The sequence below is a fragment of the Felis catus genome, chromosome B2 (genome assembly GCF_018350175.1).
Source record: "Felis catus isolate Fca126 chromosome B2, F.catus_Fca126_mat1.0, whole genome shotgun sequence".
In the NCBI taxonomy this organism is placed as follows: domain Eukaryota; kingdom Metazoa; phylum Chordata; class Mammalia; order Carnivora; family Felidae; genus Felis; species Felis catus.
The window spans coordinates 64574650-64587277 of record NC_058372.1 but is presented as its reverse complement, the minus strand read 5'-3'; the positions used below and the strand labels follow the sequence as shown (position 1 = coordinate 64587277).

The following is a 12628-nucleotide window of genomic DNA, read 5'->3' as shown; positions in this document are numbered from 1 at the left end:
CCTCTATCAGTTACCCGCTGTGTGGCCTTGGGAAGTGACCCAATCTCTCCAGATCCCAGGTGCCTCACTGGTAAATTGGGGGTTATAAAAGTCCCACATCAGAGAGTTATTGGGAAGCATAAATCAAATGATGATTGAAAAATAGTGCAGGTTGCAGCACATGGCTTGATAAATGTGAGCCACAGCTCATTTGTATATTTCTTGCACTTACAGGGAACCTTAAAACAGTTCCAAACATCTACTACAATTGTAATATTGCATATCTTTTCTTGGTTTCTATTCTGAACCTTCCTTCCCAACACTAAAATAAATTCAGTAAGGTCAGGGAGGATGCCTTATCATGGAAGGGGAGAGTTCAATGATTAAAGGTGTCAGGCAAGTAACACAAACATATGAATCAGTAGTTGACAACAGTGAGTGAGTCCTAGGAGTCCTGGAGGAGGCCTGGAGTCCTAGGCCAAACGTATTCCAATTAAGTGGAAATACATTGTAAACAGTCTGACAACCAAACAGAATGCTTCTGTAAAGAAGGATTCATCCCCTATGTTTCTGACTCCTATCATACTCTATCATGAGCATTACAGTCAGGTAGCTCCCAATGATGTTGGAGATCTGTCTTTTCTAGCTGTTTCACCTTGGGCGAGTTATTCTAACCTTTTTAGCCTCATTTTATTCATTTGTAAAATGGAAATTATAATATCTTACATTCTGCATTATGAAGATTAAATGGAATTGCTCTGCCCATGCCTGGCATAGAGTTGTAGTAGCTAGGATATAATAGTATTCTTTTATTTCTCCCAACTCTTGATTAATGAGCAGCACTAAGAGAGTCAGAAAGATAAAATAATATTAAAAGCAAAAACAAACACACACAAAAAATAACCTTGTGATTTTACTGGTTGATTGATCAAGTGATAATGGAGCTCTACTCTATGTATTAGAAAAATGATATACAGTTTTTGCAAGTAAAATGCTAATGAAATTTGACTGATGACTATAGGCTGTACATTTGATTCATCTTTGGATACATGATTCTGATTTATTTGTCCAAGGTCTACGATTAAGTTTTGTTAATTTATTCAGAATAAATTAACCATTCCAGAATTCAGCTCTGATCTCGCCTATGATCACAAAACAGGATGGTTCTCAGTAGTCCATTACTTTGTCTTTCTCAGGATCCATTAATTCAATTTGAACAATACTAAACATCTAGCATAAGTATGCACACTGGTAGCCATGAAAGATGATATAAATGTTATTAATTTTCAGCTCCTTCTGCAAAGAGTCTTGGAGTGAAATAAAGGGAATAAGCTGTCTAGAACTACCAAAGGCAGACTTGATCAAATGCAATCTTTTTTTCAGAACAAAGGTCTTTGGAAGTGCAAAAAGGCAATAAAGATCCAGGTATGTGTATAGAGAGTAAAATACAGTTGACCCTTAAACAACATGGGTTTAGAACCCTTGTTTTCTTAATAAAATTTTATTTTCTCTAGATTACTTTATTGTAAGAATACAGTATATAATACATACAACATGTAAATGTGTGTTGAGTGTTCATGTTATTAGTAAGGCTTCCAGTCAAGAGTAGGCTCTTAGTAGTTAAGTTTTTGGGGAGTCAAAAGTTATATGTGGATTTTTGACCACACGGGGGTTGGTGTCCCTAACTGCCACATGGTTCAAGGGTCAACTGTACATAGGAGAAAACTGAGAAAAAAATCTATATTTAGGGGATAGAAAAAGAAAGATGACCCAGAAAGAAGACATAAATAGAGTAAACTCAGAGATAGGAGAAATCACAAAAAGTACTTCATTCTTTGAAAATCGACAGAAAAGAAAAATTTTAAGAAGAAAGTTGGACAGTGTCATCAAACCCCAGGGTGAATGGTGAGAATAGAGCACAGACCGCTAGATTTGGTAATGACTCATTCTTTGGGATTGCTAGTGACCTTTCTGAGAGCAGGCTTTGTGGAATGCGGAAGAAGAAAGGGAGGCAGGAAGGAGGAAGGAAGGAGTGGGAATTGAGGTTAGTTAGGAGGTGGAACTTTTTCTTTTAAGAAGTTATACTACCATAGGAGGAAGACGAAGGTGTAGAATCAACAAAGGAGGGTAGCTGGGGAGAGAGAGGCCATGGAGACCAATCATGTGAGAGTTTCACATGCATCCTAAGCCTTGAGAAGTAAAATGAGGTGCATGGAAGGGCAAGCTGATACACAGCCACATTGTGTTTGGGAAAATCCTCTTGGCCATACCAGAGAGAACATATTGGAATTTTGTTTGGTTTTGGTCTTTGGTTTGGTGTATTTATTAATTTTGAAAAACATCCTTCCAAAGGTTGTCAAGAGGAATCAGTGTGGTAAGAAAGTGATTGAGAGTAGAATAAAACAAAGAAGACAAGATAATCAAAGACAAATCACAGGAAATGACTTCTTGTTTTTAAGTTTATTTATTTATTTTGAGAGAAAGACTGCATGTGTGTGTACAGGCAAGGGGCAGAGATACAGGGAGAGAGAATCCCAAGCAAATTCCAAGTTGTCAGCACAGAGCTTTGTGAGATCATGACCTGAGTTTTCATCAAGAGTCAGATGCTTAACTGACTGAGCCACCCAGGCACCCCACAGGAAACGACTTCTGCTGAGGTATGAGTCAACAGAGAGCAGCAAGTATCCAGGGATTTCTGTTGTTGTTTTTGTTCAGTGTTTGTTATCTTATTTTGTGTAGAACAAATAAATCAAGGAATTGGTGATCTTTATCCACCCATGAGGTAAAGCAGAAGGGACCTTTTCATAAACAGTGGAGTAGAACTATATCCTTTTTTTTTAAGTTTATTTATTTTGAGAGGAAAAAGCTAGAGAGTGAGGGAGGGTCAGAGAGAGGGAGAGAGAAAATCCCAAGCAGGTGGTGCACTGTCAGCACAGAGCCCGATGCAAGGCTCCCATCTCATGAATGGTGAGATCATGACCTGAACCGAAATCAATAGTGGGACACTTAACTGAATGAGCCACACAGGCACCCCTAGTAGAACTTAAGTGGATCCTTAAGGGGAGTGGGAAGGCTTGAGAAGAAAAGGATGTAAGAAAAGGATACTACAGAAAGACAGGAAGATGAACTGGCCAGCACTGAGAAGGGTGGCCTCAAGGCAAACACTGATTAGCAAGCAGAGAGCCACTGGGCACAATTAGCACTGGGCCTTCTTATAGGAATGTTCATGAGCCCTGCACTGGGAAAACAAATAGTGAGGGAGGGGTGCACGCAAGAGTGGGGTTATATGTGGGAGTCAGTCAAGTAGCTAAGTCCAACCAAGAGGGAAAATGTAATGTGGAAATAGGAGGCATCACCACAAGAACTATGAAAAGGCATGATTAGCAAACAGATGGAAGGATGTGGGTACAGAAGGGAATTTCCAAATTTCAGGATTTGACCTGGAGTAGTTTAAGGATAAGAAGGTACTCATCAAGTAGCAAGTAGAAGTGAGTCTTGTTTTTTCTTTTTTTTAGAAAAGTGAATCTGGGGTGCCTGGGTGGCTCAGTCATTGAGCATCTGACTCTTGATTTTAGCTCAGGTCATGGTCTCACAGTTCATGAGTTCAAGCCCCACATTGGACTCTGTGCTGATGGCAGCGAGCCTGCTTGCAATTCTCTGTCTCCCTCTTTCTCTCTGTCCCTTCCCTTCTCATGCTCTCTCTCTCTCCCTCAAAAGAAATAAATAAACATTAAAAAAAAGAAAAAAAATTAAATCTTTCTAGAGGAGAACAGCTGAGGACAAACACTATACTGAAAAGAAAAATAAAGCAGCAAAAGAGAAATCAGGGTACCCTGAGGGTAGAGTGGGAGGGGGGCTGTTTTACATCTGTTGGTCATGAAGGCATCACTGATGAACTGACATTTGAAAAAAAATAGCAGAATAAATGTAAAGACATGAAGTTATCTGGAGGAAGAGTGTTCCAGGGAAAGGAAATCAGCAAGTACAAAGGCCCTTAGCCAAGGCTGTGCTCTGGGTGTTCAAGATACAGCAAACAGACTAGTGTGGCTGGAACAGAATGGAGGAGGGGGAAAGTGGAAGGAAATGAGACCAGAGAAGTAGCAGGGACCTAAAGCATCTAAAGTCAGAACTTAGGCTTTTACTTTACAGAAACCCATTTGAGAGGGTTGCAGTATAGGAGTGACAGTATCTAACTTATGTTTTAAGAAGATCTCTCTGATTGAGGCGCCTTGGTGGCTCAGTCGGTTAATTGTCCCACTTCAGCTCAGGTCATGATCTCATGGTTTGTGAGTTCGAGCCCCACATTGGGCTCTGTGTGGGCAGCTCGGAGCCTGGAGCCTTCTTCAAATTCTCTGCTTCCCTTTCTCTCTGCCCCTCACCCACTCACATTCTGTCTCTCTCTCAAAAATAAATAAACATTCAAAAAATTAAAAAAAATAAAAATAAAATAAAAAGATCTCTCTGATCAAGTTGCTTATCACTATAGTATTTCAAATAAAGGTGAGATAATAGTCATTGGGGCATGGTATGGGGCTGTGGTTTTTAAACTCTGTATACTTTAATAAATAAATACATTCTTAGTTCCTAAACCCTAGAGATTCTGGCTCAGTAGTCTGGAGTGGGTCACAAGAACCTACCTTTCTCTTAGGCCCCTAAAGTGATTCTGATGAAATTGGTCTGTGGCCTGTAATTTGTGAACTCCCAGTACCATAAGACATCACATTAAATGACTCTATCACCTTTATCACTACTACAACTTACCTGTACTTTGACAACTAACTTGTTTTACCAGTGTGGAAATACTAAGCTTTATAGGTTTTGGAAAAAATCAAAAGAACTCTGTGTGTATGTTATTATTACCTGCAAATTGTGCTGTATACATCTTTGTATCAGTAATATTTATAAGTATTTCAAAAATACCTCTGGTTGCTTTGTGAAGATTAGCTGGTGTGTGTGTGTGTGTGTGTGTGTGTGTGTGTGTGTGTGTGTGTGTTGGGGTGAGGAGAGAAAGCACAAAAGCAGGAGACCACTTATGAAGTTATTATAATAATTCAGATGATGGGTAGTAATAGTGAAAGTGGCCAGAGTGGTCAGATTGTCAATATGTTTTAAAGATTTAGCTAAAAAGATTTATTGATGGAACATATGTGAGATGTGATAAAAAAAATAGTCAAGAAAAGCTCTAAGGCTTTAGGCCTGAACAACGAGAAGAACGGAATTGCTTTTTGCAAAAATGAGTACTGGAGGAGAAACAGGTTTCAAGAAGGTAGGTCTGGAATCAAGGATTTGGCTTTTACTATATACAGTTTGGGATTGCTCTTAGACATCCAAGTATAGTTACTAATTATGTATGTCATAGAATGCCCAAACCTGAACTTCAGGGGAGATGTAAAATTAGAAGTCACTGGCATACAGATGCTATCCTCAGCCAGAGTGCTAGATGAGGCCAACTAGTGCAAGGGTAGGTGGTAAAGAAAAGAAATACACGAATGGAGCCACAGGGCACCACGGTATTGAGAGTTTGGGGGGATGAGAAGGAATCCACACTGGAGTCTATGAATAGAGGTAAGAGAGAAACTCAAAACGCAGTGTGTTGGAAAGAAAGTGAAGAAGATATTTTTAAGGAGGAGGAAGTGATCAACTCTCAAATGCTATTCATAATTCAATGGTGTGAATGGCTGAGAAGTGAACATTGAATTTAGCAATGCATAGGTCAGCAATGCCCTCAGCAAGAGCTAGTTCCAGGCAATTAAGAGAGTTTACTATTGTTTTCTTTAAGATGGGAGATACTGCCAAATATATGAATAAACAAAAAATGAAAAATATTGATTATTCAGAAAATAATTATGTCTTTGAAGAAAGCAAAGATAGGATCTTTTGCACAAGTTAGGGGCACTGGCCTTAAATAGGAGCAGGGAAGTTCTTTACTGGGAAGTAGGCAGAGTATATAGACTGATAGGTCAACAGTGCAGAATTTCTCTAAGTTTTCTTTTGTTGGCTTCTATTTTTCTTTGTGAAATAGTAAATAAAGGTAATGGCTAAGAATACAGAGTGGGGAAGAGAAGCTGGAGGGTTAAGGAGAGAGAAAATATTACTGGCACTACTGGTGTAGATGCTCTTAGGAAAATTCAAATGTTCAGACTTTTACAATAAGGTGCATCTAATTTTCTCACATTTTACAAAAAGGAGTTTCTGGTTTTGTTATGATATATTTATATATTACGTTTTGTTTGTGAATTTATAAAATGTGTGTATTGGAGGATTAAAGCCAGTGGAAGAGGAGATGAAAATAATAGAAGGAGACTAATAAATTGATCCAGGGAGGCCCTCAGGGAATGAGAGGGTGTGGGCTTTAGAACACAAGTGCACAGACTAGTATTGGACAGGAGGGAAGGACATAAAGAGAGGAACAAGTGCATATGTGTGTCTAGGGAGGGATTTAAACTTGATAGAGTCACTTTTCTCCAGGGAGATACCTACAGCTGAGAATGATGAAAGCCATGTGGGCATAGTTGTCAAGCTAAAGAGAACAAGGTGGATGAGCAGCTGTGGGGAACAGGAGAGGATGCTGCACAAGCGTGTGCTAAGGATCGCTAAATGTCACTCAGTACCCAACTGAGCTTGGATAGTGCATATCTTGGGATTCAAGAGACCACATGGTTGTGTGATTTTCTCCCTGAAGTTAAAGGATAAATACCTGCTTATATGGAAGTCACCCCTTCCTAAAAATGAAGCAACAGGAGAAGCAAATGTGGCTAATATAAATGTACTTCTTGTGGCATACTAGATACACATTCATTGATTTATTCATTCCACCAAAGTTTACTGAGCATCTTCCATATGCTAGGAGCAAAACTCGGGCTTGCAGTTGAATAGAAACAAGACATTAATCAAATTAGCTCACAAATACATGCAAAATGGCAATAGTGAGCCCACTGGGAAGGCAAGGGGCAAAGAGCTATAACAGCATATAATAGTGATATTTTTTTCCCATGGCAGGATGGAAGCAAAGATTACACAAAGATCTGAAGACTGAGTAGGAGTCCCTTAGAGGAAAAGGGTGCGGAAAATGTACCCTGGGGAGAGAAAACAACATATGCCCAACCCCGGAGGCGAGGGGGACACAGTGAGTACCAGGGACTGGAAACCTGAACGCTGGCAAGAGCAAGGACAGAATGAGACAAAAATGAACAGAGCAGGCCTTGAGGACCATGTTAAGTATTTCCCCCTTAGCCATAGAGCAAAGGATGCCACTGAATTTGTTGGCAGGAGAGTCTAGTGATGGGATCTGCATTTCCCAAAAACCATCTTGGGTGTGAAGGTGGATGTCTGGAGGTTCTGCAGGAGCCCCTAGGAGAGGACAGGGCTGGAACTAGTGGGAGGATGGGCAGTGATGATGGAGGCAGAGAAGTGAGTGGATTCAAGAGATCACTGGGAGTTAACACTGTTAGTGCCTTGTGGTGGACTGGATAAAAAGGGTGAAGGAGAGGGAGGGGAAGAATACCCGATTTCTGGCTTGTTCAACAGGCTAGATGGGGCAGCTTTGAGAGGCAGGTAGGCAAAGGAGGGGTTCAGTTTTTGTCATATTCAAATAGACACAATCACAGTAGAAACCCTTATATAATTTGTTTGGCTTTAAAATAATCAGCATCAATAAATTTGTTGCTGATGCTAAATATAACCTACATTCTAGCATTTGGTTCTGATATTACATATGTCTGTTTTCAGATTTTGCCTGTTGAATGATAATCCTCTCATCTTGCAAAGAGACATCATGGCATCATAACGTGTTTTCTATTAGGGAACTAAAAGTTAACACCATTTTTATTGGTTAAGGAGGGAAGTTGCAGATGAAGGAAGACCAGGAGCATCTTATATAAAAGGAACACTGTAATAGTAATCATCATAGCAGTTAACAAAGTCTCAGACTCCAGGCTAATTAATTACTTAGCCCCTCCAAACCCAAACTTATTCATTTTTGAATACAAGACACAAAAACAAGAATAAATTGGTTGAATCCAAAATGTCTCCTAGTTACAAAACTTAAAAGAATTACTTAAACATAAAGTATACAGTAAATAGCTCGGGCTTATATTCTCTATTCTTAGATTTCTGAATTACTATATGAAGCCAGAGCTCTTCCACATCCTCCCTCCCAAAACAAACAAACAAAAAAGACACATGCTCTAAAGTCAATAAATGAAAAGCTTAAAACAAAGGCAACAAAGTCAAGAGAAGAAGAAACTGACAATTTATGTATTGTCAAAATAACACAATTGAAGAAATGAGTTATATATATTTTTAAATGCCAAAAAAAGACCACCAAGCAAATAGAGGGTAGAAGGATAGCAGCAGAAAGAAAAAACAGTGGAAGAATGATAAGCAGTGAGGTATTGACATTGGCATAACCAAAAACACCTGCAATGTAATAGCTCCTGATATGCTGTATTAATAAGGCCAACCAGGTTTTTCTGAGTGTTGTTATTATAACTGAATAGTGTTTGTAACATTTATTATTGGTTCCTGATTATTCAAATAATGCATATGATTTTTAAAATATTAAAATTAAATAGCATGTAAAGAAATAACACTCCTAATTCCACTCACTCCAGATATTAAAATTTTATTATATTTCCTTTTACTTTTTCAAAACTTTTTGAGGATCAATAATTTTTATAAATATAAGATTGGAATAATACATAACACATAAAATTCTGTGTACTGTTCTAAACACTTTTAAGCCTTTAGAGTAAACATTTCTGTTTCCTAAATATTTTTCAGAACATTTTTATGCAGAATTAACAAATAATGCATATATTGCATTATTTATTAAACTAATACCCTATGTTTGGGACTTTAGAGTTTCTTATTTCTCACTATTTTGAATACTATAATGAAAATCTTTAAATAAATGTTTGCCTCTCTGATTATGTAAACCCATCCCACTACAAACATCAAATAACATAAGCTGCTTTAACATTTTTGCACATATATTGTATTTATTTTGTTTTATTCAAATTTTATTGAGGAATAATTGACAAATGGATCCTCTTGTCCCTGGCACCACCATTCTATTTTATTTTCTATTACTAAGAAATCAGCTTTTTTTTTTTTAAGATGCCACATGTAGGTGATAGCATAGAGTATTTGTCTTTCTCTGTCTGGTTTATTTCACTTAGAATAATGCCATCCAGATTCATCCATGTTGTCACAAATGGCAGAATTTCTTCCATTTTATAGCTGAATAATATTCCTGTGTGTGTGCGTATGTGTGCCCGCGCGCATGCGTGTGCACACACGAGCCAACATTTTTTACCCATTTATTTGTCAAAAGACATTTAGGTTGTTTCCATATGTTGGCTATTGGGAATAATGCTGCAATGAACATGGTAGTGCAGATATCTCTTTGAGATACTGATTTCATTTTCTTTGGAAATATACCCAAGAATGGGATGGCTGGATCATATGGTACCTCTAGTTTTAGTTTTTTGAGGAAACTCCATACTGTTTTCCATTGTGGCTGCACCAATTTATGTTCCCACCAACAATGCACAAGGGTTCCCTTTTCTTTACATCCTCACCAACTTTTGTTAGCTCTTGTCTTTTGATAATAGCTTTCCTAATGGTATGAGGTAATATCTCATTGTGGTTTTTATTTCAATTTCCCTGATGGTTAGTGATGTTGAGCTGTACCTATTGGCCACTTTTATGTCTTCTTTCGAAAAATGTCTATTCAGGTCCTTTGTTTATTTTGCAATTGTATTATTTGCTTTTTTGCTAATGAGTTTTATGAGTTTTTTAAAAATATATTTTGGACATCAACCCTTTATCAGATATATGGTTTGGATATTTTCTCCCATCCTACAGGTTGCCTTTTCAATTAGTTGATTGTTTCCTTTGGTATGCAGAAACTCTATACTTTGAGGTAAACCCACTTGCTTATTTTGGCCTTTGTTGCCTATGCTTCTGGTGTCTGATTCAATAAATCACTGCTAAGACTAAATGTCAAGCATCTTACAACCTATGCTATCTTCTAGGAGTTTTAGTTTCAGGTCTTGTGTTGAACACATTTGTAGTTAATTTTTGTGAGTGGTATAAGATAATGGTCCAGTTTCAGTCTTCTGTATGTGGATATCCAGTTTTATTGAAGAGACCATCTTTTTCCACTCTGTGTTCTTGGTGCCTTTGTCAAATATTAATTGACTGTGCGTGCATGGGTTTATTCTGTTCCACTGGTTTATGTGCTTGTTTTTATGCCAGCACTATGCTGTTTTTATTACCATAGCTTTGTAATAGAGTTTGAAATCAAGAAGTGTGATGCTCCAGTTTCGTTCTTTCTCAAGATTGCTTTGGCTACTCAGGATCTTTTGTGGTTGTATACGTACAAATTTTAGGATAGTTTTTTTTTTTTCTGTTTCTGGGGAAAAGACCATTGAATTTTTGATAGTGATTGCATTATATATCCTTGGGTAGTATGGACATTTCAACAATATTATTTTTTGCAATCTAACAACATGAGCTATCTATTTACTTGTGTCTTCTTCAATTTGTTTCATCAATGCCTTAAAGTTTTCAGGTCTTTAACTTCCTTAATTAAGTGTATTCCTGAGCATGTTATTGTTTTTGACGCTATTGTAAATGGGATTACTTTCTTAATTTCTCTTTCAGACAGTTTATTGTTAGTGTATAGAAATACGACTGATTTGTGTATGTTGATTTTGTATCCTGAAACTTTACTGAATTTGTTTATTAGTTGTAACACTGAAGCCTTTAGGGTTTTCTATATATAAGATCATGTCGGGGCGCCTGGGTGGCGCAGTCGGTTAAGCGTCCGACTTCAGCCAGGTCACGGTCTCGCGGTCCGGGAGTTCGAGCCCCGCATCGAGCTCTGGGCTGATGGCTCAGAGCCTGGAGCCTGTTTCTGATTCTGTGTCTCCCTCTCTCTCTGCCCCTCCCCCGTTCATGCTCTGTCTCTCTCTGTCCCAAAAAATAAATAAACGTTGAAAAAAAAATTAAGATCATGTCATCTGCAAACAAACATGGTTTACTTCTTCCTTTCCAATTTGGATGTCTTTCGTTTACTTTATTATTTTTTTCCCTAAGTTCTCTGGCTAGGACTTCTAGTAGAGATAGAGGTAGAGACAGAGAGAATGGGCATCTTTGTCTTTTTCCTGATATTAACTTTTTACCATTCAGTATGATGTTAGCTGTGTACTTGTCATATATGGCCTTGATTATCTTGAGGTATATTCCTTCAATACCTAATATGTTGAGAGTTTTTAAATTAAAGGTATTGAATTTTATCAAATGATTTTTTTCTACATCTATTAAAATGACTCATTTTTATCCTTCATTCTGTTAATGTGGTATATTACATTTATTTATTTGCATATGTTGAACCATCCTTGCATCCCAGGGATAAATCCCACTTGATCATGGTGTGTGATCCTTTTAAATGTGCTCTTGAATTTGGTTTGCTAGTATTTTGTTGAGGATTTTTGCATCTATGTTCAACAGGGGTATTGGACTGTAATTTTCTTTTCTTATGGTTTCCATACCTAACTTTAGTAACAGGGATTTAATTTAATTATCTTCAGTTTTTTGGAACAGTTTGAGAAGGGTTGGTAGTAATTATTCTTTAAATGTTTGGTAGAATTAACCAGTGAAGCTCTCTGGTCTTGTGCTTTTATTTACTGAGAGATTTTTGGTTACTGATTCAATCTCTTTGCTCATTAGAGGTCTGTTCAGATTTTCTATACATGATTAGTCTTGGTAAGTTGTATGTTTCTAGGACTTTATACATTTATGTTATCTAATTTGTTGGCATATAATTATTCATAGTAGTCTCTTATGATTCTTTGTACTTCTGTGATATCAGTTATAATCTTTCATTTATAATTTTGAATCATCTTTTTTCTTAGTCTAGAAAAAGTTTTGTCAATTTTAATGATCTTTTCAAAAAACAAGACTTAGTTTCATTGATCTTTCCTATTGTCTTTCTAGCTTATATTTATTTCTGCTCTAATATTTATTATTTCATTCCTTCTGCTAACTTTAGTCTTAGTCTGTTCTTTTCCTGGTTCCTTAATGTATAAGGCTGGGTTGTTTATTTGAGGTTCTTCTTTTTTTTTTTAACACATAAAGAGTTTTTGTTTTCTTGAACTATAATCCTCATGTAAATTCACATACAAACATTACAAAATTTCATATTCCATAAAATACCAAAAAATTCACCATTTTACAGTGTACATTGAAGTGGGTTTTAGTATATTCACCATGTTAAACAACAATCACCACTAATTGCAGAACGTTTCCATCTCCCCAAAAAGAAACTCTGTGATATTAGCAGTTAGTCTCAATTTTGCCCTCACTTCTCCCATCCCTTAGCAACAACTAATGTACTTTCTGTCTCTGTGGATTTTCCTATTCTGTATATTTCATATAAATGGAATAATACAATTTTGTGAACTTATGTGGCTTGCTTCTGTAATGTGGCATGTTTTCAAAGTTCACTCATGTTATAGCATGCGTCAGTACTTATTCCTTTTTATGGCTGAATAACTTTCCATTGTAAGGATATATCGTATTTTACTTATGTGTCCATCAGACGATGTTCCTTTGGGTGATTTCCACTTTGGGGCTATTATGA

The 12628-nt window shown here is 37.2% G+C and overlaps 1 long non-coding RNA gene and 1 pseudogene across 6 annotated transcripts in view; one reads left to right on the top strand and one right to left on the bottom strand.

Moving 5' to 3' along the window:
* The window catches only part of LOC123385428, a 385056-nt gene that overhangs the window by 185336 nt on the left and 187092 nt on the right, over nucleotides 1-12628 (bottom strand). The gene's annotated exons all lie outside the window — the stretch shown is intronic.
* The window catches only part of LOC101091112, a 57555-nt pseudogene that overhangs the window by 23057 nt on the left and 21870 nt on the right, over nucleotides 1-12628 (top strand).